Source organism: Mustela nivalis (assembly GCF_964662115.1).
Source record: "Mustela nivalis genome assembly, chromosome: 2".
Taxonomy (NCBI): Eukaryota; Metazoa; Chordata; class Mammalia; order Carnivora; family Mustelidae; genus Mustela; species Mustela nivalis.
In genome coordinates, this window is record NC_139021.1 from 30,039,157 (window position 1) to 30,061,309 (window position 22,153).

The 22,153-nt window shown below is 35.9% G+C and overlaps 1 protein-coding gene across 3 annotated transcripts in view; it reads left to right on the plus strand.

Annotated features, from left to right (window-relative positions):
* Window positions 1-22,153, plus strand: part of ANGPT1 (angiopoietin 1) — a 339,791-nt gene that overhangs the window by 92,299 nt on the left and 225,339 nt on the right. The gene's annotated exons all lie outside the window — the stretch shown is intronic.

Here is a 22,153-nt window from a genome sequence, read left to right on the forward strand (position 1 = left end):
ATGTGAAATATGATATGTGACTGGAGAAATTGTGTATATATACATAAAAAGCAACTTAATTTTAGCGAGTAGCAGAGTAGTAAAGGACAGATTTCTGTCATATACTTTTAGCATCTTTGAGGAAAAAAAATCTGGAAGGTAAATTTTAATGTGAACTTTTCAGGAAGAAGTTGTTTGCCGGGTGTGAAAGGGGAGATTGAGCTGGTGGTCACTGTTGCCAGGTGTGCACCTGCAGATTTGAGCTGAGCACCACATGGGCTTTGCCATCTTCCTGAAATACCTCCTTTTTCAGGACATTGTAGTTACTAGCAGTGTCATGTGGGAGTCTAAGTATCCAGATGAATACTAATGTTGAGTATGCAGTTGATCCCCATTTATAAAAATCAAAATGAACACTTTATTCAGTTTTTCTCAATAAAGCATTTAAAAGTTTCTGTTGAAAATATGTCTGTTAAAATATGAGCACACTTTGTGCAGTTCCTTCTCTCTTTGCTCTCTGTTTAATTGAGTAACAGGTAAACAGCAGATAACAAGTGTCTTCAACTATGTCAGTGGAAGGGCGGCAATGTCACGTTTTTGAAAATTATTTTCTCCCACTTATCTTTGCTAAAAATTCATTTCGTGCATAAAGGTAGGAACATAGCCAGTCCACTCTCCTTTAAGTAAGTCTGTTAACAGAGCAAACCCTTGGAGAAGATAAGGAGAGGACAAATGCTTTTATTTTTTCCCCTGTGTTGTCACACTTACTTTGAGCGTTGCCTGCTGAATCATGCCAAGTAACAGTTATTCTACTTTTGTCCGCTAGGGACTGAACTAAGATCACTGATACTTTATTTGACAAATTAACTGAAACTCCGTAGAGTCAGTTTCTAAACCTGAAATTGTAGTTAATCTTTCTATTATAGACACAGGTGAAAAAGACCAATAGGGACAGAAGAATAGGAAGCAAACATAATTCTGAAGTCTTTTGATAATTATAGTTTAAATTTCAGGCATAATTATAGCAGCAGTTTTTTCTTTGGCAAAATTTATTTTTATAGTAAATAAATTAATTTGGTTGAACAGTTTTTTACTATTGTCAGTATACCATCCATTCAATAGTTATAAATTAGTCTGGATTCTTTGAAGGGGCTGGGGAGGGAACTTTAGTCTTAAATTGTCCTGAATGAACTGGTCTACCAAAAATGTAATATTTCGTTTACTTAAAACATATAGTCAAAATGGTGATTCAAGCATAGTAATGCATATTTTTTTATTGCTATGCAATTATTCAGCAGCGATAGGGTATGATTCTATTGGGCTTATGTCATGCACATGTTCGCATGTTGATTTATTGTATGACATAAATTTGATTTTTGTTTACATTGTTCTTGATCAATGATTGTGGCATAGTTTTCAGATTATAGCCAAGCATAACTATGAAATGTTCTTTGGTTACATTGACTCTTGCTAACGTGAATCTAGCTGATTATATGCAGAAAGTGTCCCTGTTGGTATGAGTCAGAGCAGTTTGGCTTGACTATTGTCTGTTTAAATTTGCATATCTTTTGTTATTGTTAATGCGATTGGTAGGAGGATCAAGAAACCAAATAAATTCTTTCAGCAAAGAACTTGTTAAAAAGCTCTCTCAAGTTTCCCTTAATTAGAGGGGTTTTTTTTTTTTTCTTACTTTAGGTTCTAAATTTCTTGTGATGTATTTATTTTGATAATTCAAATGGAAATCTTTTTACTGTAACTATTTGGTTGCTTAGTCCTGCAAATTGTACTAATTTCTATTTTAATTCTAAATAGTTGTGTTAGCATAAAAAGCGATGTACTGCAGAAACTGAGGTTATCGGTATAAATGCAGTTAATTCATCTATTCAGGAAAATAATTAATCAAAGCATGGTGATTATTATGCAGCTCATGGCATCACTCTCAGGAAAGTTTTTGGTGCAGGATGTGTGTTATCAATGCTAGATGCTGATAGATGATAGTTTATGTTAATCTGATACATTCCATGAAATTTGGTAAACTGGATTCTCTTACAAATATTTTTCATAAGACACAGACTTCACTAAAAGTCACTTTACGAGACTTACACTCTTGAATCTCATTTCTCAACTTTTCTGATCTTGCAACTAAACAAAATGAGAAGTAAAATATGCAAGGGGGCAAATGATGTGTTGGCCACTGTAAGTGTTGGGACTTATTATGGCACCTGTCTCTTGATATGATAGATTTCTTTCAAGGAAATCAGCTTTGCATAGTAACCTGTCAATGAACACAAATTGTGAGTTAGGTTGATAGTATTATTCTCGCTTATCAGATGGGGAAGAAGTTTATAAATAATATGCTCAAAAATCACCATTTTATTGGGTAGAACACCTGGGCTATATGTCTACATTTGACTTTCTTCAATCATATAGCTCTTTTCAGAATGTTAGTTAAGTATACCAAATACCTGAGAGGGACCAGATATTAAGAGGACAATAAGTACAAATGGCTTTTGTGTCTTTGCCACCTTCTTGTGATTCCTTTCTGTCTTTCTGTAGCAGAGAGATATCTAGTGGTTGATGTTACTTTAGATCCCATGCTTCTTGAATTATTTTCTTTCTCCTGTGTAGAAGAAATTCACAGATATGTATATTTAAATACTCAGATTTAAGACATATAAATTCTAGAATTTGGGGCAATGCTTAGAAAGCCTTTTGCCTTTGGCAAATGATGTCTTTTTGTTGTTGTTGAAAGTATAAATAAATTTAGTCAAAAACATGCCTTGTAACAGACAACAAAGGTCTGTCTACTGTAAATATTTTACACTAACTAAAATTGATGAGTTGATGATTATTTGTAGAAAATGTGTTCTGAATTGCCATCCAGACTATTTTAAAGTATGAAAAAGTTTTACTGAAATACTTGGGTAAATGTTTCTATTGACAGGATTTTTTTTTTTTTTTTTTTTTTACTAACAACAACCTCTACTTATATTCTTTGTTTCAGAGAATTATGATGATCTTTATAAAACTCATGTATTACAGATATTAACCCATATAAATATCCACTAGAATGTGACCTCCATGAGACCAGTGACCTTGTGTGTTTGTTTGCTGCCATATGCCCAGGGCCTTAAGCAGTGTATAGTCATAGCAGACAGACAATAAATACCTGTTGAATGAACAAATAGATGCATTGTCTACATGTTACAGTCTCTAATTTACCATGTACTATTAACAGTTCGTTTTGGATATATAATTTACCTCCCTAAATAGATTATAAGTTATCATTTAAGCAAGTACTACATCCTGTAATTACTTTTGTCCTGATATTAATCAAAACGATGTTGCATCTACAGTAGGTGGTTGTTAAAATTATCTAGATTGTACTTAGCCAGTGATCTAGGATCTCAAGAAGTTCTGGATTCACTCTATCTTGTCCACTTATTCTTTAAGAGTCAGCTTTGTTGCCAGTTTCTCTAGGAAATATACATGCATTCCACTTCCCCTCCCAGGCTGAGCTCTCTGGTGTTATCATAATAGGCTGCATGTATTATGTTCGTACTGCACTTCCATGTTTTGTGGTTGTTGTCATTTTCGTTGTTTTGAATCCTGTTTTTCTACTTACACTATGAGTCCCCTTGAGTGTAATGAATGTTTCTTTATCCATATATACCTGAAATGTTTATTGAGCGTTTGAACAATGTCTCTGTTATCATCATAATAAAAAAAATAAAAGACATCAAGTGCTCAACTGTGTGGTGCTAGAATGAAATAATGAAAATTAAGAGACCTTGTAACTGCTTTTAGATGCTAAAATTTGCTTGAATCCTTCATGCTAAGTTACTTGAGTGTCAGCTAGATGTGCCTTTGGGAGGAAAAATAATTTTGTACTTCTAGACCAGTAGGTAACAAGTTACTGCATGCAATAATGACACATATTTACATATAGTATGTGCATATGTGGATCTAAGTAACTGGAAATAATTTCCCACCAGTGCATTGTTTTGGTGGCTGGTGACCCTGCAAAATAAAGCAGAGAGGATGTTCTATGTTTTATTTTTACATATTGGGGAGAAGAGGCTTCCTGAATGTGTGAAAAGAGCAGGCAATCGATAAGTATGTTTTTAAAAACTTGTCACTGAACTTGAAGAAAATATGCATGTTTGACCATAGAATGCATGTTTGATCTATACATAGAGGTAGAAAAGAACGGCAGTTGCCAAGAAAGGTTAAAAGAGTAATTACCTTTTAAATCCAGTTGTAGAAATGTCCCTACCAAGTTCATTTGAGATTAACCCTCGGTTTTCAAGCCAAATTGGAACTCTTTAGTTAATACCTCTTATTAGCTTTTCAACGAATAGTTAGGTTTTATTTTTTGCTTGCTACATTTTAGAATCAAAAGATCCAAGAAGGCAGAGTAACCGTTCTGGGCCCTAGAAGTTGGGCAGTTGGAGCTATAACAACCTTTTGGATTTCTCTGTAGGAAGGAGCAAGCCTCTCCCCAAACAATCTACAACTGGCAGATCTCAGGTTGTTAGGACCAGGGCAAGCAGGCCCTTTACATGGATGATTGCAGCTCTTCTTTACCCCTGACTGTGCCATTTCACATTAAGCCCTTTTTCAGTAGCACTCGTCTCACATGTACTTATTCGTTCAATGTAATCTAAACTAAGAATGTATCATTCTTTTCCTTAAAATTTTCCTACAGTTTTTCATTATGTGAGACAAAAATCCGCATTCCTTACCATGAGGCCCTAGGTGATCTGCCCCCTGCCCCGACTCCTCTCTGAATACATCATTTATCCCCTTTCCCTTATTCCAATTACTCAAATGACATTAGCCTTCTTGTTATTTCCCCACCAGACCAGCTTATTTCTGTCTCAGGGGCTTTATGTGCTGTTTAATTATCTAGGAAAATTCTTCTTCCAGAGCTTGGCGTGGATGGCTTTTTCTTTTTATTCAGGTCTTTGCTTGGAAGTCGTTTTTCCAGGAAGTCTTTTTTGAGTACTGTTACCTTCCACCTTCCTGCATTCTACTAACTGACATTTTGTCATGTAATACTGTATTATTTTGGGGGGGCCCTTACCACCATGTGACCTTTTATTGCTTATTGTTTGTCACATTATTTATTCTTTTTCCATCTATTGAGAATGTAAATGCCGTAAGAGGTCATTGTCTGTCTTGTTCCCTGTAGTATACCTTACTCCTGGAAGAATGCATGACACTCAGTAGAACCTCAGTAAATATTTGCAAAATATATTCTCCCAAATGTTGCACTCTATGTGGTAAAGACCTTCCTTGCCTGGCTTGTTCACTAGTTTTTATGTATTATTTTATTTGTCATTTTTGAAAGCAGATCTACTTTTCTGGGACAGTACCTGGAACATAATTGAAAAGAACAGTTTTTTTTTCTTTTTTAATGAATAGAGAAATGAATGAATTGCATGAGTAGATTTGGACTATAATTAAATATACATATGAAAATTAGACTCAGCTGTATTCCATGGATTATCTATCTATGTAACAGGAGAAACCTTAATCTTCTGAGTTCCTTTTCCTATATCAAGGATCAGCAAACTCTGGCCCTTGAGCTAAGTACTGCCAGCCACCTGTGTTTGTAAAGTTTTATTGAACAGAGTAACATCCATTTGTTTATGTATTGTCTGTAGCTGCTTTCTTCCTATAAAGGCAGAACTGAGGAGTTACAACAGAGATCGAATGGCCCACAGATCCTAAACTTTAACATCCAGCACTTTACAGAAAGTTTTCTGATCCCTGTTCTATATCACAGAAGTAATATGGTATTAATATTGGGACTGTTGCAAGGTAAATTGTGAGGTTTGTTGTGTGGGAAAAAGATTGCCCTCCAGGAGGTCAAGTAATCTTCGGGTTCATGCCAGTTGGCTAAGAGCCTGAGTAAGCCATTTCTTGGCTTGGTACTGGGGACATGCTGTGAGGTGACATTTTAGAGGAGTACAGGCCGGGAAATTTCATGTCTTTTCTTTCCCCTGTCCATCTCATGTGGACAGGGAAATATTCCAAAAGCAAATACATGTTGGAAAAGAAAAGTACCTGATTAACAGTACAGATCATCAGCCTCTGGGTTTACCAAGTCTGGGTGCCAGGGTCCTTTGCTTTTTGTACTTGTCGCAACCTGTTGGTTGTGGCATCAGCAGGAATGTTGACAAAACACCAGTCATTCTGTTTTCATAGAGTGGTGGTTTAGCATAGCCTCTTATGTTCAATGTATTTAGAAACCTTTCCTCCTTCTGTCATTTGCTTTAGAGATAAACATTACAGGTATTCTCATTTGTGGAGATGATGAGAGGGGAGGAGCAACAAATGGGTGGTCAGCCACAATGTGCAGAGGTTTATCAGCCCCTATGCTATAATTTGCTAATTAAGGAGGTTTTGTTTTCATTTTGCCATGGCCTTGTCTCTGTGTGGAAACATTAGCATCCTTTTCCTGGGCTTTGTCTTCTTTTCTTCTTTTCTTTTTTCTTAATACCATTTGCTTAGATGCACAAATCTAATTACTTTCTGAGTCATCTTTGCCTTTTGTTCCAATACAAGATTATCGTTTGCTGTGAAGTTTGGAAGTTCCAAAACCCCTTTGGTTCTGGCCCCATGGTCTGAGGGAGGAGGGCTTCTTAGTGTTTAAGTATCTTTACAGAGTGTACAAAAGATATGCCCCCTCCCTTATCAAAGAGATTTCTAAAGAATGAAGCACTCCATGGATTACCTTTTCTTTATATTTTGAGACTTTGTGCTTAAACAATTTTTTTAAATTCTTACACAGAAATATTAAGAGTGAGAGGTTTTCAGGCTTGTTTGGTCTCAGTTTGCTATCCAAATGATCTGATTTCTTCCTTCAACATCTGAAAAGGTAATCTTTAACAGAGAAAGTGATGTAAAACATATAAAGCTACACATAACCCTACTGGTAGCTAATAATATAGTCAATGACATGTACATATTTGGCCGGAATTACTGGAAAATATAGAGTAAATCAATGTAATAAGTGTTACTTCTAAATATGTGCTACATGACCACATGTTAGGGATTACAGGTCTTCATTGGCATGTAGTTCCTAAGTTTGTGTTGAAATTAAAAGAGCATGCAAATTAGTGTAAGTATCAAGCTGTATCTAAAGAAAATCAGTAACTGAAATACTAGTATAATGCAGGTAAGATGTGAATATCTTGAAACAGGTATATATACAAAGTAAGTCATCAAACTCACTGGTCTCAAATAGGTAAGCTTACTGTATATTTCTGTGGAATTGTTGATTATAATTTTGAAAGATAATATATTTTAAAATTTAGTTACATGTGTAGCTTAACTCACTAGGATCATGAAAGCTGAATTAGTTGAATCATACCAGGGTCTACCAGGGTCTAAGTACTAGACCCTAAAGATTATTAGAGGGTTTCCATTCCCAGAGAATGAATATTTTAAAACTTTAAATTATATTTCACTTCCAAACCATTAGAGATATTCCCAAGATTTTGTAAAACATTTTAACACTGTTCCTGTCCTCACTATTAATACATATCGACTAGATTAAAATCCAGTAGCTATTTATGAAAGCTAAAGATTTGCTGTAACCAGCAGACCTTGCATCTACCTTATCTCAAGTGCACAGATAGAAGACATGAAAATTTTATCTTTATTACTAAATCACCAGTCTACTCTTTGTTTTTCAGTTTTACTAGGTTCTTAAATAATAACAGAGCTATAATAAGCAGTAGTTTTAGTATTTATTGAATAAATGAATTATTGAATAAGTTGAATATAACTTTAAAATGTTAATATGGTGAAAGTTTAATATATTTGAACACATGAACTGATGAAGTCTAAATATTTCTTAGCAATGAAACCCTATTTCCAAGCAAATTATTAGGTAGAAACTTAATATATAATGTAGATGCAAATGGAAGGGCTAGAGAACTAGAAAGGGGTGCTGCCAGGACCCCTGTTCCAGAGGCATTCCTCAGGGGACCCAGTATATTCAAAAGAATATAGTTTCAGAATGGTTGCAGCAAAACTTTCAAGTAATCAAACATTTACTAGGTTAAGTTGTCAAAACCTATCTCCTGGCAGATAGGAAGAATCAAAATGCTTACTAGTTTAAATATTTTTTGCAAGTTGATGTAAAAATGTCCAAATCTGCCATATACATAGTAGTTCAAGAATATTAATGTGTAAGTTACAAAAGTACAAGTTTTTCTAGACTCTCAGAATGTAGAGGCCCACCCAAACTTAACATGACCAAAATATGTTAAGATAATAGCTCTTGGACAATTAGTGGGAAATTGTGTAACTGAGACCTATTTTCTAAATTATCCATTTGCATGACAGTTTCTATTTCTTTAAATTTAGGAGTATGAATTACATTGATATTACCGAATATCTCAAGCTACCATATTCACTTAGAACAGAATTCCTGGGAGGGCAGTGGGAGAAGAAGGGAGAATCTCAAGCAGTCTCCGTTTTGAGAATGGAGATTGACACGGGGATCTATCTCATGACCCTGAGATCACAACCTGAACCAAAACCAGGAGTTGGATGCTTTAATTGATGCTGCCACTCAGCCATCCCAGGAAACTGGAATTTTAAGTAGGCATTTACATATTTCCAAAATTTTTAGTGACTCTTTTTCAGTCTACTTAGCTTGTCTTTGTTTTTGCTTCTAGAATATGATTCCAGGAATAGGAATGTTAGAATTGCCATTTTCTTATTCATTTGTGCTGAAATATTAATAAAATTAATTTTATTAATAATATTTTTATTATTAAGATTTTATTAATAAGATTTTTTAAGACATTTATCCTGACTGCAAAGGTTACTTTAGTTAAGACTAGATAAAACCAAACTTGAATCCACTTTCCAAACACACCTAAGCTGCAGTGTATCACAATGTGCTGAAAGAGGACAATTACATGAAGGCAACACCTTCAATTCTATTAGCTCTGTGGAGTTTTTTTTTTCTTTAGGAGATGAATATTACATGGCTGTTTGATATACTGAGTGAGGGCTCCAAAGTGAAGCCTTATATGAATTAATAATAACTCTCTTATTATGTTAGTCCTTATACATTTTTTCTGACTTCTCAATGGCCTTTTTTCTTTTTTTTTTTCTTTTTTTAAAAAGATTTTATTTATTTATTTATTTATTTAACAGAGACACAGCGAGAGAGGGAACACAAGCAAGGGGAGTGTGAGAGGGAGAAGCAGGCTTCCCGCCGAGCAGGGAGCCCGATGCAGTGCTCAGTCCCAGGACCCTGGAATCATGACTTGAACCAAAGGCAGACGCTTCACAACTGTGCCACCCAGGTGCCCCTGGCCTGCTTTTTTCTAAAACTATTCCCCATTCTGTAGTGGGAGACTTCTGAGACTTGAATACCATAAAAGAAACATGGTGAGGCAGTCCTTAGAGCAAGAAAGACAAAAGGGCTCAAAGGAACTCATTCCTGGCCTGCCTCCCCTTTTCATTGCTCTTCTGTCCTCTGGTATTATTTTCAGTTAAGTTCTATGTGATCCTCCTTGTACCAGTGAACATGGAGTGGAAGCACAAGACAGAGGATGGGCATAAGGGAGAGCAAATGAACAAGGTGACCAGTGGTGACTGTCCTTTCATTGGGGCAGGGGACACTCTAAAGGGGTGATGGGACAATAGCAGAGTTTGGAGGACTACTCCATAAGAGATGGCAGTGAGTTCAGTCATGGGATTTTAGCAGACCGTTGTGAGTCATGGAACTAAGCACCTGCCATTAACAAAGGAAAGGCGGCTAGTTAGCTAGTGATCAAATCAAATATGCACAAAGTACCCTGCTAGGTACTGGGAGACAGTGATGAATGCACTACAGCCCCTGTTGTTGAGTAGTCTAAACCCACTGAAATAGATAGTAAATGCATTGCTTGTGTCCACTGTTTTCTATGTCAGACAGACAGTTACTCAGGGTTGAAGTGTGCTGTATCCAAAGCCAGACTGGCTGGATTTGAATCTTGAAAAATACCACTTCCTTGCTGTGTGACCTTGGGCAATTTCCTTAACTTCTCTGTGCCTCACTTTTATTACCAATCAGATAACGAGCTAATGATTCCTTATAGGGTGATTGCTAAGAGTAAAGATGATTTACATAAATTACTTTGTATAAGTTGTCTAACATAGTAAATGTTAAATAAATATTAGTTATTCCTTGGGGGTAGTTCTGCATTTTAGTAAAAGTTAAATGTTGAATACTTTTACCAACTATCAGGCCATTTGGAAGCACTTTACATGTATTAATCTATCAAATACTTTCGAAAGCCATTGTGAGGTAGACAGTTTTATCATTTTCCCATATATCAAATTAGGAAGTTGAGGCACAGAGAGGGGAAGTAACTTGCCCAGGATCACTTGGTAAATAAGGGGTGGAGCCTGCATGCAGTTCCAGGCAGTTTGGCTCCATGACCTATGCTCTGAACACTATGGGATTAGCTATGGCAACTTTTACTGTCTCCTCTTGTCAATCTTTTTTCAAAACTTAAGTCTGTTTTAAAATATTTTTCTGTAGTATTCTTTGCACCTAAGCCCTTAATTCTTTCATACTAAATGTGTTGGCCACTTTCTCAAGTACTATTTCAATCATTTGTCTATATCCTAATTCTAAAGCTCCATGGTTAAATTTACTGTGACATGGAGTGATGCTGCTGATTGAAGCACAATAGCCTAATTCTCTCTGCCCTCCCACAGGTCTGTTAGCAGATCAGGAATCCCATGTCTGTAGTCCTTCCTGCCTCTCTCCTTAGAAGAACCATCTCTTGAAGTTGCAGAGCTTAATTGAATCTGACTATTTATCTAAAAAGTTTTAAAACACAAAGAAAGGCTTACAGTTGCTTTACATGGGGTGAAGCCGCCTATTCTAAATATCTCCCATTCAATTTAATGACCTCCCTCTTAGATTTATCTGTGGGCACTCCTTCTTGGAAAAGCAAAAGCACATCCTGGAACTTAAAATATTATTTGCATGCACTTTCTTTTGTGGGTCATTCCAGAGAGTTGTAAAAATGAGAAGAAAGGCCTTGTTTTCTCAGGCAATTACCTCTTATCTCACTTCCTATTTTATTTATCATTGTCCCTATTAATTAAAATATTTCTGGTATTTTGATCCAATGCCAAAATACTGCTACTTGCAGAGAATTGTGATGGTTCTCCACTTTTTTTCCTAATCTTGGAGGCCTAACCACTCAGATGCCTGGGCTTTGAGGGTTGTAGCTTTTATAGCCCATAATGACCAACCATATGAGATAGAAAGACTCCAGGCTACCCTAACTTCCCTTTGGCCATTCTTTTTCATGGAGTCCCAAAGAACTTTGAGAGAGGACAAAATAGGATAGGGGCAGAGGGAGGGATGATGGAAGAAAACTAGGGGACCCTCATTTCGTCTGGTCCCTTGAATTCAGCTAGATACTTGTCAAATCATTCTGCACACCTGTGAATTTAACCTCAATTCTAGGCAAAAAATTGCTGCAGTTCTACAAAAAGAAACCTCATGAATCTGAGGGGATATATTGGAAGATAAACCACAAAGGAGACTCCATAAGCTCCCTATCAGAAAGTGATATATCCCAGAGTGCAAAATCCCAGAACTTTTAGATGTCTGCTCTTATGAGGGATGTCCCTGCCTGAAAGGTGCTCAGGTGGTGAAGCTGGGGAGAACTCTAGGTGGGACAGTGTGGCCTCAGATCCTCAGGGTCACAGGAAGAACAGGCATCCCTGAATGTGGCAGAGTTCCCAAGCATTAGATCAGGGAAGCCAGCTAAAATCAGTAGGCCTAAGAGTCGGCTCTCAGCTAGGTATTGCCATAAACTGTGAACCCCTGCAGGATCTGGTGATTGCTCTCCAAGTAGGGGCCCAGCAAGGGACAGCTGCTGCAAGATCTGGCTCCTTTCCTCAGAAGGAGTGGCACAGGTGTGTTCATGATTAGGTAAACAATCCCTGAGCAGGAGCCCAATGATCAGAAAAAATAAAATCCACACACCTAACTCAGAACTGAAAAACTCCTGTGTTAAGGGAAAATGGTATATAGAATTAGAGGGTTTTTTCACAAGTCTTTGATCTTTCAGTAAATTTTTTTTCTTTTTTAATTTTTTTCCTTCTTATCTAGTTTATTTTATCAACTCTTTGTTTTTAAGTCTTTTAATTTTCATTTTTACATATACATTTTATAGATATATTAATTTTTTGCTTCCTCTCACTGTATTCAATTTTATTTTTGTATATTTTATATATATATATATATATATATATATATATATATATATATGTTATATATGTATATAATATGTGTATATATAAGATTTGCTTTCTTTAAAATTTGGGGATTTAGTGTCTTCTAACAAATAGACCAAAATATACCCAGGACCAAGTGGATCACCCTGTTTGCCTGTAAGATTATATTCTACCCTCCACCACACACACACTTTTTTTTTCTTTTCCTTTTATTTTTTGGTTTCTAAACTCTTTGGATTTGTCTAATATGTATTTCCTTGAGTCGTGGTTGATATTTTTTATTTTGTCTTCTTGTTCATCCATTCTTCTCTGGGAAAAATGACTAGAAGGAAGAATTTACAACAAACAACAGAGCCAGAGGTAATGCTCTCTGCCACAGAATTGATATGAACATAAGTAAAATTTCAGAGCTGGAATTTAGGAGAATACCTGCATTCTCGATTCCAGTGATTATAAAGTTACTAGCTGGGGTTGAAAACATAAAGGACACTAGAGAATCTCTTAGTGCAGAAATAAAATTTGATCACGCCAAAATTAAAAATGCTTTAACTGAGATGTGGTCTAAAATGGATACTCTAACAGTTAGGGTAAATGATGCAGAAGAGAGAGTCAGTGACATAGAAGACAAAATGATGGAAAGGAAGGAAGCTGAGGAAAAGAGAAAAATGACTAATGGACAATGTAGAGAGACTTTGAGAAATCAGTGATACCATAAAGTAAAAACAATAGTACAATTATTGGGGTCCCAGAAGAAGAAGAAAGGGTGGGGAGAAGGTATATTTGAGCAAGTCATACCTGAGAAGTTACCTAATCTGAGGAAGGAAACAAGGATTCAAGTCCAGGAGGTAGAACCCCCTTCAAAGTCAATAAACGTGGAAGAACACCCTCACGTATAATAGTGAAGCTTACAAATTTCAGAGATAAAGAGAAAATGCTGAAAGGAGTTCTAGACAAGGACTCTTTAACCTACAAGGGTAGGAACATTAGGCTGGCAGCAGCCTTATCCACAGAGACCTGGCAGGTCAGAAAGGGCTGGCATGATATATTCAGTGCACTTAATGAGAAAAACACACAGCCAAGAGTAGTTTATAGAGCATTCTTTCATTCAGAATGGAAAGAGAAATAAAGAGCTTCCAGAACAAACAAAAACTAAAAGAATTTGTGATCACTAAACTAGCCCTGCAAAACATATTAAAGGGGATCCTGTAAACTAAGAGAGAGCCCAGAAGTAACATAGACCAGAAAGAAACATAGACAATTTACAGAAAAGGGACTTTATGGTTAATACAATGGCACTAAATTCATATCTTTCAATAAGTACTATAAATGTAAATGGGCTAAGTACTCCAATCAAAGGACACAGGGTATCAGACTGCATAAAAAAGCAAGACCCATCCATATGCTGTCTGCAAGAGACTCACTTTAGACCCAAAGACACCTCCAGATTGCAAGTGAGGGGGTGGAGAATAATTTATCCTACTAATGGACATCAAAAGAAAGCTGGTGTAACAATCTTTATATCAGACAAATTAGATTTTAAACCAAAGACTACAATAAGGGATGAAGAGGGACACTATGTCATTCTTTAAGGGTTCATCCTACAATTATAAGTATCTAAAATGGGAGCAGCCAATTATATAAACTAATTAATAATGAAATTAAAGAAATGCATTGAGGATAATACCATAATAGAAAAGAACTTGAACACCCCATTCACAGCAATGGACAGATCATCTAAGCAGATTATCAACAAGGAAATAAGGGTTTTGAATGACACACTGGACCAGATAGATTTCACATATAGCTATAGAGCATTCCATCCTAAAGCAAAAGAATAGACATTCTTCTTAAGTGCACCTGAAACAGTCTCCAGAATAGATCACATACTGTTCACAATTCAGGTCTCAACAGGTACCAAAAGATTAGGTTCATTTCCTGCATGTTTTTGGACCATACTTCTTTAAAACTGGAACTCAAAACAAGAGGAAATTTGGAAAGAACTGAAATACATGGAGGCCAAAGAGCATCCTACTAAAGAATGAATGGCCTAACCAAGAAATTAAAGAATAAGAAAAAAAAATAATGGAAACAAATGAAAATGAAAACACAACAGTTCAAAATCTTTGGGATGCAGCAAAGGTGGCCCTAAGAGAGAAGTATGTAGACTTCCTCAAAAAATTCGAAAAGTCTCAAATACACAAGCTAACCTTACATCTTAAGGAACTGGAGAAGAACAGCAAGTAAAGCCTAAAGCAAGCATGAGAAGAGAAATAATAATGATATAGCAGAAATTAATGAAATAGAAACCACAAGAACAGTAGAAAAGATCAATGAAATTAGAAGCTGGTTCTTTGAAAAAATAAGCCCCGAACCAGACTTATCAAAAAAGAAAAGAGACAGGACTCAAATTAATAAAATCATGAATGAAAGAGGAGAGATCATGACCAAAACCAAGGAAATACAAACAATTTTAAGAGCATATCATGAGCAACTGTATGGCAACAAATTAGGCAATCTGGAAGAAATGGATGCATTCCTAGAAACTTACAAACTATCAAAACTGAAACTAGAAAATATAGAAAATGTGAACAGACCCATAGCCAGTGAGGAAATTGAAACAATAATCAGACATTTCCCAACAAACAAGAAGACATCAGGGCCGGATGGCTTCTCAGGGGAATTTTACCAAACATTTAAAGAAGAAATAATACCTATTCTTCTGAAGCTAAAATATAGAAATGGAAAACTCCCAAACACATTTTATGAGGCCAGCATTACCTTGATCCCAAAACTAGACAAAGACTCCACCAAAAAGGAGAATTACTGAACAATACCCCTGATGAACATGGATACCAAAATTCTCACAAAGACACTAGCCAATAGAATCCAACAGTACATTAGAAGGATTATTCAGCATGATCATGTGGGACTTATTCCTGGGCTGCAGGGATGGTTCAATATTCACAAATCAGTCAATGTGATACATCATATTGGACATATGGACAAGAACCATATGACCCTCTCAATTGATTCAGAAAAAGCATTTGACAAAGTGCAACATCCTTTCTGGTTTAAAATTCTCCAAAGTGTAGGGATAGAGGGAACAGACATCAATATCATAAAAGCTATATATGAAAAGCCCACAGTGAATATTAGGGAAAAACAGAGCTAGGAATACAACAGGTATGTACACTCTAACCACTGTTGTTTAGCATAGTACTAGAAATCCTAACTTCAGCAATCAGACAACAAAAAGAAAAAAAGGCATTCAGATTAGCAAAGAAAAAGTCAAACTCTCACTCTTCACAGATGACTTGTCCCTTTATGTGGAATACCCAAAAGACTTCACTCCAAAATTGTTAGAATGCATACAGGAATTCAGCCAAGTGACAGGATATAAAAATCAGTGCACGAAATCCATTGCATTTCCATATGCAAACAATGAGACTGAAGAAAGAGAAAATTAAGGAATCAATCCCATTGACAGTGGCACCAAAACCCATAAAATACCTAGGAGTAAACCTAACCAAAGAGGTAAAGCATTTGCACTTTAAAAACTACAGAATACTTCTGAAAGATATTGAGGAAGACACAAAGAAATGGGAAAACATTCCATGCTTATGGATTGGAGGAATAAATATTGTTAAAATATCTATGCTATTCAGAGCAATCTACACATTCATTGCAATTCCTTTCAAAATACCATTGACATTTTTCACAGAATAAATAATCCTAAAATTGTATATGAACCAGAAAAAAAAAAAAAAACAAATAAGAGGAGTGTTGAAAAAGAAAACCAAAGCTGATGGCATCAGAATGCCAGACTTCAAGCTATATTATAAAGCTATAATCCTCAAGATAGTGTGTTACTGGCACAGAAGAAGGCACACAGATCAATAGAACAGAATTGATACCCCAGAATGCACCCTAACCTCTATGGTCAACTCATCTTTGACAAAAGCAGGTAAGAATATCCAATGGAAAAGGACGGTTTTCTTCAGTAAATGGTGTTGGGAAAATTGGACAGCCACATGTAGAAGAATGAAACTGGACCATTTTCTTATACCATTTATACCAAATATAAACTCAAAATGGATGAAAGACCTAACTGGAAGCCGGGAAGCCATCAGAATTTTAGTGGAGAACACAGGCAACAACCTCTTGACCTCGGCCACAGCAACTTATTGATATACATTTCTCCAAAGGCAAGGGAAACAAAAGCAGAAGTTAACTGTTGGGATTTCATTAAAACAAAAAGCTTCCTCACACCAAAGGAAAGAGTCAACAAAACTAAAAGGCAGCCTATGGAATGGAAGAAGATATTTGCAAATGATATATCGGATAAAGGGCTACTATCCAAAGTATATAAAGAACTTATAAAACTTGACACCCAAAAAACAAATAATCCAGTCAAGAAATGAACAAAAGATGTGAACAGCCATTTCTTCAAAGAAGACATCCAAATGGCCAACAGACACATGAAAAAAATGCTCCACATCACTTGGCATCAGAGAAATACAAATCAAAACCACAATGAGATGCCACCTCACACCTGTTAGAATGGCTAAACTTAACAAGTCAGGAAACAACAAATGTCTACAAGGATGTGGAGAGAGTGGAACTCTCTTAACAGTACTGGTGGGAATGCAAGCTGGTACAGGCACTCTGGAAAACAGTATGGAGGTTCCTCAAGAAATTGAAAATAGAGCTACCAAAAGCAGTAATTGCACTACTATAAGTGTAGTGATCCAAAGGGGCACTTGCATCCCAATATTTATAGCAGCAATGTTCACAATAGCCAAACTGTGGAAAGAGCTCAGCTATCAATCAACAGATGAATGGATAAAGAAGATATGGTGCATTGGGGTGCCTGGGTGGCTCAGTGGGTTAAGCCTCTGCCTTCGGCTCAGGTCATGATCTCAGGGTCCTGGGATCAAGCCCTGCATCGGGCTCTCTGTTCAGCAGTGAGCCTGCTTCCCCCTCTCTGCCTACTTGTTATCTCTCTCTCTCTCTCTGTCAAATAATTAAATAAAATCTTTAAAAAAATAAAAGAAGATATCGTACATATATACAATAGAATATTACTCAGCCATGAGAAAGGATGACTACTTACCATTTACATAGATGTGAATGGAACCTGAGAGTATATGCTGAGTGAAATAAGTCAGTCAGAGAAAGATAGTTATCATAGGGTTTCCCTCATGTGTGGGATATAAGAAGCATCGCAGTGGATCCTAGGAGAGGGGAGGGAAAACTGGATGGGAAATCATTAGAGAGGGAGAAAAACCATGAGAGACTCTTAAGTATAGGAAACAAACATGGTTGTTGGAGGGGAGCTGGAAGGGGGGGTGGTGTAACTGGGTGATGGGCATTAAAGAGGGCATGTGATGTCATGAGCACTGGGTGTTATATGCAACTGATGAGTTACTTACTGAACTCTTTATCTGAAACTAATGATGTACTATATGTTGGCTAACTGAATTTAAATATTAAAAAAAGGAAAAGAAAAAAGAAAAGAAAAAACAGAATGGGAGCAAAATAGAATTCAGGCATGCTTTTCATCCACCTTCATGTAGTAGGATGGATTAAAACACATTAAGGAAGGAAAAAAAAAATGTGTATCTACTTGCTTGACCTGAGTTTTCCTTGGAATGTTGATTCAGCCTGTGGCAAATCAATGTTCTAGGTGCCCCATAGCTACCCGTAGGATATAAACATAAATAAATGCATGCCATGGTGCTCAGATTATTTAGGGGCAACTTTGAGTCAGTGAAATGGTCTGAAACATTAGTGTTAATGCTGAGTAACCAGGACCTTCTCTCAATGTGCAGGAAATTATTAAGGAGTACAACTATCTTAATTTTAAGGGTTTCTTTATGATATCTACCATGTCTGATACTTTTCATTTCCTCTCAGGGGTAGCTGACTAAAAAAAAAAAGAAAAGAGAAAAGAAAAGAAACGAAAAAGTTCTTTGACAAAATACTAAATAAATATTAATAGAAGTTGGGAATTGACCTCCTATATTTACTGGTATAGTTTGTACTTTATGTGGACACATGATAAGGATGTGATTTATCTCATCCATTTAGTGCAATCATATTTCCTGCCAATGAAACTACTCTTGCTTTGTTTATGGAATTAATCAATTTATCTGTAAAGAGGACAATGGATATCAGATAATCTGTCAGCAAAACAAGTATGAAAATGACATCCTATTTTAAGAAAGGTGCTTAGTAACAAATAGACTATAAATAAGTTTACCTTCATTAAGCAGTATCATCATCCAAACAGATAAGCACATTTTTATAAATAGTAAGTATTATCATATCCATTTTGTGGATCAACAGAGTGCCAAGGAAATAAAATGATTTTTAAAAGATTATGCATTTACTTTGAGACAGATGTAGAATCTGAACCCAGCCATCCTGAGTAGCTAAATCTAAAATTCTTTATTATTCATGAGTGTTTCACTTTTCCTTCACAAATTTAAAACAAATTTTAATCAACAGAATAGGAGAGGTTCAAATGAATGTTTTCCTCTAAGTTTTTGGAGAATATACTCAGAATAAATAACCTTCTTTAGAGATGGGAATAATTTGCCAAACATGTATAAGAATTGCTTTAAGAAAGTTGTTATTAGGAAAACTACTTGCTAGCACTATTCTTGACCAGATAAAAAATTTTATTTAAATCTAAATATATGTCAGATACAAATAACTAATTGTTGTTTTTACATTTTTTCCCCAAATAAGTGATTTGCTTACACAAACGGCCTACATTGATGTTACCCAGGTATGAGTATACAGGCATTTTATTTTATTTATTTTATTTATTTGTCAGAGAGAGAGAGCACCTAAGGAGGGGGAGCAGCAGGCAGAGGGCAGTCTCCCTTGGCTCAGCTGATTAAGCACCTGCCTTCTGCTCAGGTCACAGTCCCAGGGTCCTCACATGAAGCCCTGCACTAAGCTTTGCATTGAGCCCTGCATTGGTCTCCCTGCTCAGCGGGAAGCCTGCTTCTCCTTCTCCCCGCCGCCACCCCGCTTGTATTCCCTCTCTTGCTGTGTCTCTCTCTGTCAAATAAATAAACCTTAAAAAAAAAAAAAAAGACCAAATAGGAATAAAATATAGTCAATAAAGGAGATTGTTTAAGACTTCAATATTAATGAGTTAGGTCCTGTTTGTAATACTTTGGAGAAAATGACCATCTGTCATATATGTCTATTTTAGTTTGGTTGTTCAGTATATAAAAGTAAGCATTGATCCCAGGTACATGTTTAGAAAAAAAAAAAGAACAGAAAATTAATAAACACTGTGAAGGTAGAACTGTTATTATCTCTTACTGACAGTGAAGATAAACTAATGAACTTAAGAAGACTTTGATTCAAATAAATGATTAAAGTTGAAAGTGGAAGTGGAAGTCCCATGCTCAGCATTCAACAACGCTCTTAACTGAGGAGTGAGTGTGTATAGGAGCTGAGAGGTCTCCATGTCAGAAAGAGAAATTCTTTATTTTGTGATCATCATGTTTCATATGGGACTGAAGATTACATACTTTGAGTTTACAAATTAAATAGTTTATAGGGGAAAAGGTCAGTATGGGAATTAATTATCTTAAATATAAAATATCCCTATATATTCTTCTACTATTTTGAAATGCCTTCCACTGTATCGAACTTTTCAAGTCATGGCCAAATCTTATCAGAGACAACTGAAAAATTCAAATAAACTCTAAAAGGCTATTAAACTGCTTGCACTCAAATAATTCACCAATTATTTTGAGAATTTCTATTCTGTTCAAATAAAAAATATCCTCAGTAGAAAGGAGATTAATGTGTGCTTGGTTCTTTTCTGATTACTGGGCAATTAAGAAATCAATGAGAGGGAGGTAGTTTTCTATCAGGAGGACAATACCAGTTCCACCTGTCCACCCAGTGGGGTATATCAGAATCTTTTAGGAAGGTATTGTTTGAAAAAATCACATACAGTTTTTAAATTAGAAACAAACAAACAGGGGCGCCTGGGTGGCTCAGTGGTTAAGCCGCTGCCTTCGGCTCAGGTCATGATCTCAGGGTCCTGGGATCGAGTCCCGCATCGGGCTCTCTGCTCAGCAGGGAGCCTGCTTCCTCCTCTCTCTCTCTGCCTGCCTCTCTGCCTACTTGTGATTTCTCTCTCTGTCAAATAAATAAATAAAATCTTTAAAAAAAAAAAAAAAAAAAAAAAGAAACAAACAAACAAAAAATCCCCACCATGTTTGGGTACTAAAACTATGCATAGAAAATACAATTTTTAAATTTAACATGGTTGAAAGAGTAGAACTTAAAAGTTAAAACAAGACTAGAGGGTAATTTTTGGTTGTATTTTCCAAAGATGATTATAATAGCATTATGTGTATATATAGTATTATGTCATAAATAGTATTGTGTCTGTATGTCATTATGCCATAAAGAATTTCCTTCTCTTTGAATCTGGCTGAGTCATAAAAGGCAATTAAGTTTCCATGTTGTTCGTTATAGTACTCATGCTTGGAGCCCTGAGCTGCCATATTAGAAGTCTATCTACCTTGAGGTCACCATGTTATGAGGAAGTGAAGCCCCAAAGAGAGTCCATGTGTAGGTGCGCTGGTTAACAAATCCCCATTTTTGAGTCATTTCAGCTCAGGCTGTAGACAATGAGTGAATGAGCCTTCAGATGATTCCAACCCCCATTCACTTACATTATGTCCATATGTTGAGTTAAAGTCCCAGGCATCATGGAGCAGAAACAGCACATTCCCAGTGTGCCTTATCTGAAATCCTGTCCCACAGAGTTTCTGAGCCTAATGAGCATAATGGCATAGTTCTTCTAAGCCACTCAATTGGGGGTAATAAATAAATGCAAGAATAGTAACTGGAATAGCCCCATTTCCATAGACATACATGCAAGGGTTTACTGTGGTACTTATTACTATGGTAATCCTTGAAGAACAATACATTAGACATGAACTCTGTCTTCCAGAAGCTAGCATTTCAGTAAGGCTCATGATATGGGTAGAATGTCATAAGTGTTGGTTTTTAAGCCAAAATTTTTTCTACCTTTCTCTATTCTTATAAGCATTTCATGTTCACATGAACTAAGATTCAATAAATATAACTTGAAGACTGCATATATCTTTGTGCTCCTTTGAGTAAAATAGTTAAGAGTAAGGATTTTTCTTACCTTCAAAACATTATTTGTAAATCCTCTGAGCCTTCCCAAACTCCACATCGACCAGATGTCCGTAATACCAAAATGATTTACTGTATAGTTTATGTGAGTCTTAATGGTTACATTATTTGCAATTTTTCTATCATCTAAAAATTATAAAAATCTCAGTGAATTCAGATTTTTGAGAATCAAGACATTAAGCTATTTTATAACTATTTACTATTTAACCTGTCATGTTTAGGCTGTAAGTTTAAATCCAGATGTTTTTGAAAGCTGTTATTGAGCACGGCTGACTGGTGGTCTCCCAAATGTAAAATGAGTTAGCAGCATCTGTTCAATTCCCAGTGGTTTGGAATTCCTGCAATAAAATCCATCCCAGATTCTCCCCTTTTTAACTGATGAGCAAAGGAAGTGGACTTGAATGAAGTAGGTATGGGAACATTCTTTAAATATATGAAGTGCTTTGCTTATTACATTATATATTGGTTGAAACTTATTGGAAAACAACATAGCAGTAAATATAAAGAACATAACTTTTTTTATAATCTTTTACTCAGTAATCCTACTTTTGGGACTCATTCCCAAGGAAATAATTCTAAAGTACTAAAAAGCAATATACATGAACATATTCATTGTAGTTATCATAGCAGGAACACTGGAAACAAATATTATTATTTATTTGATATTTATTATGATACCTTGCACCCAAGATCT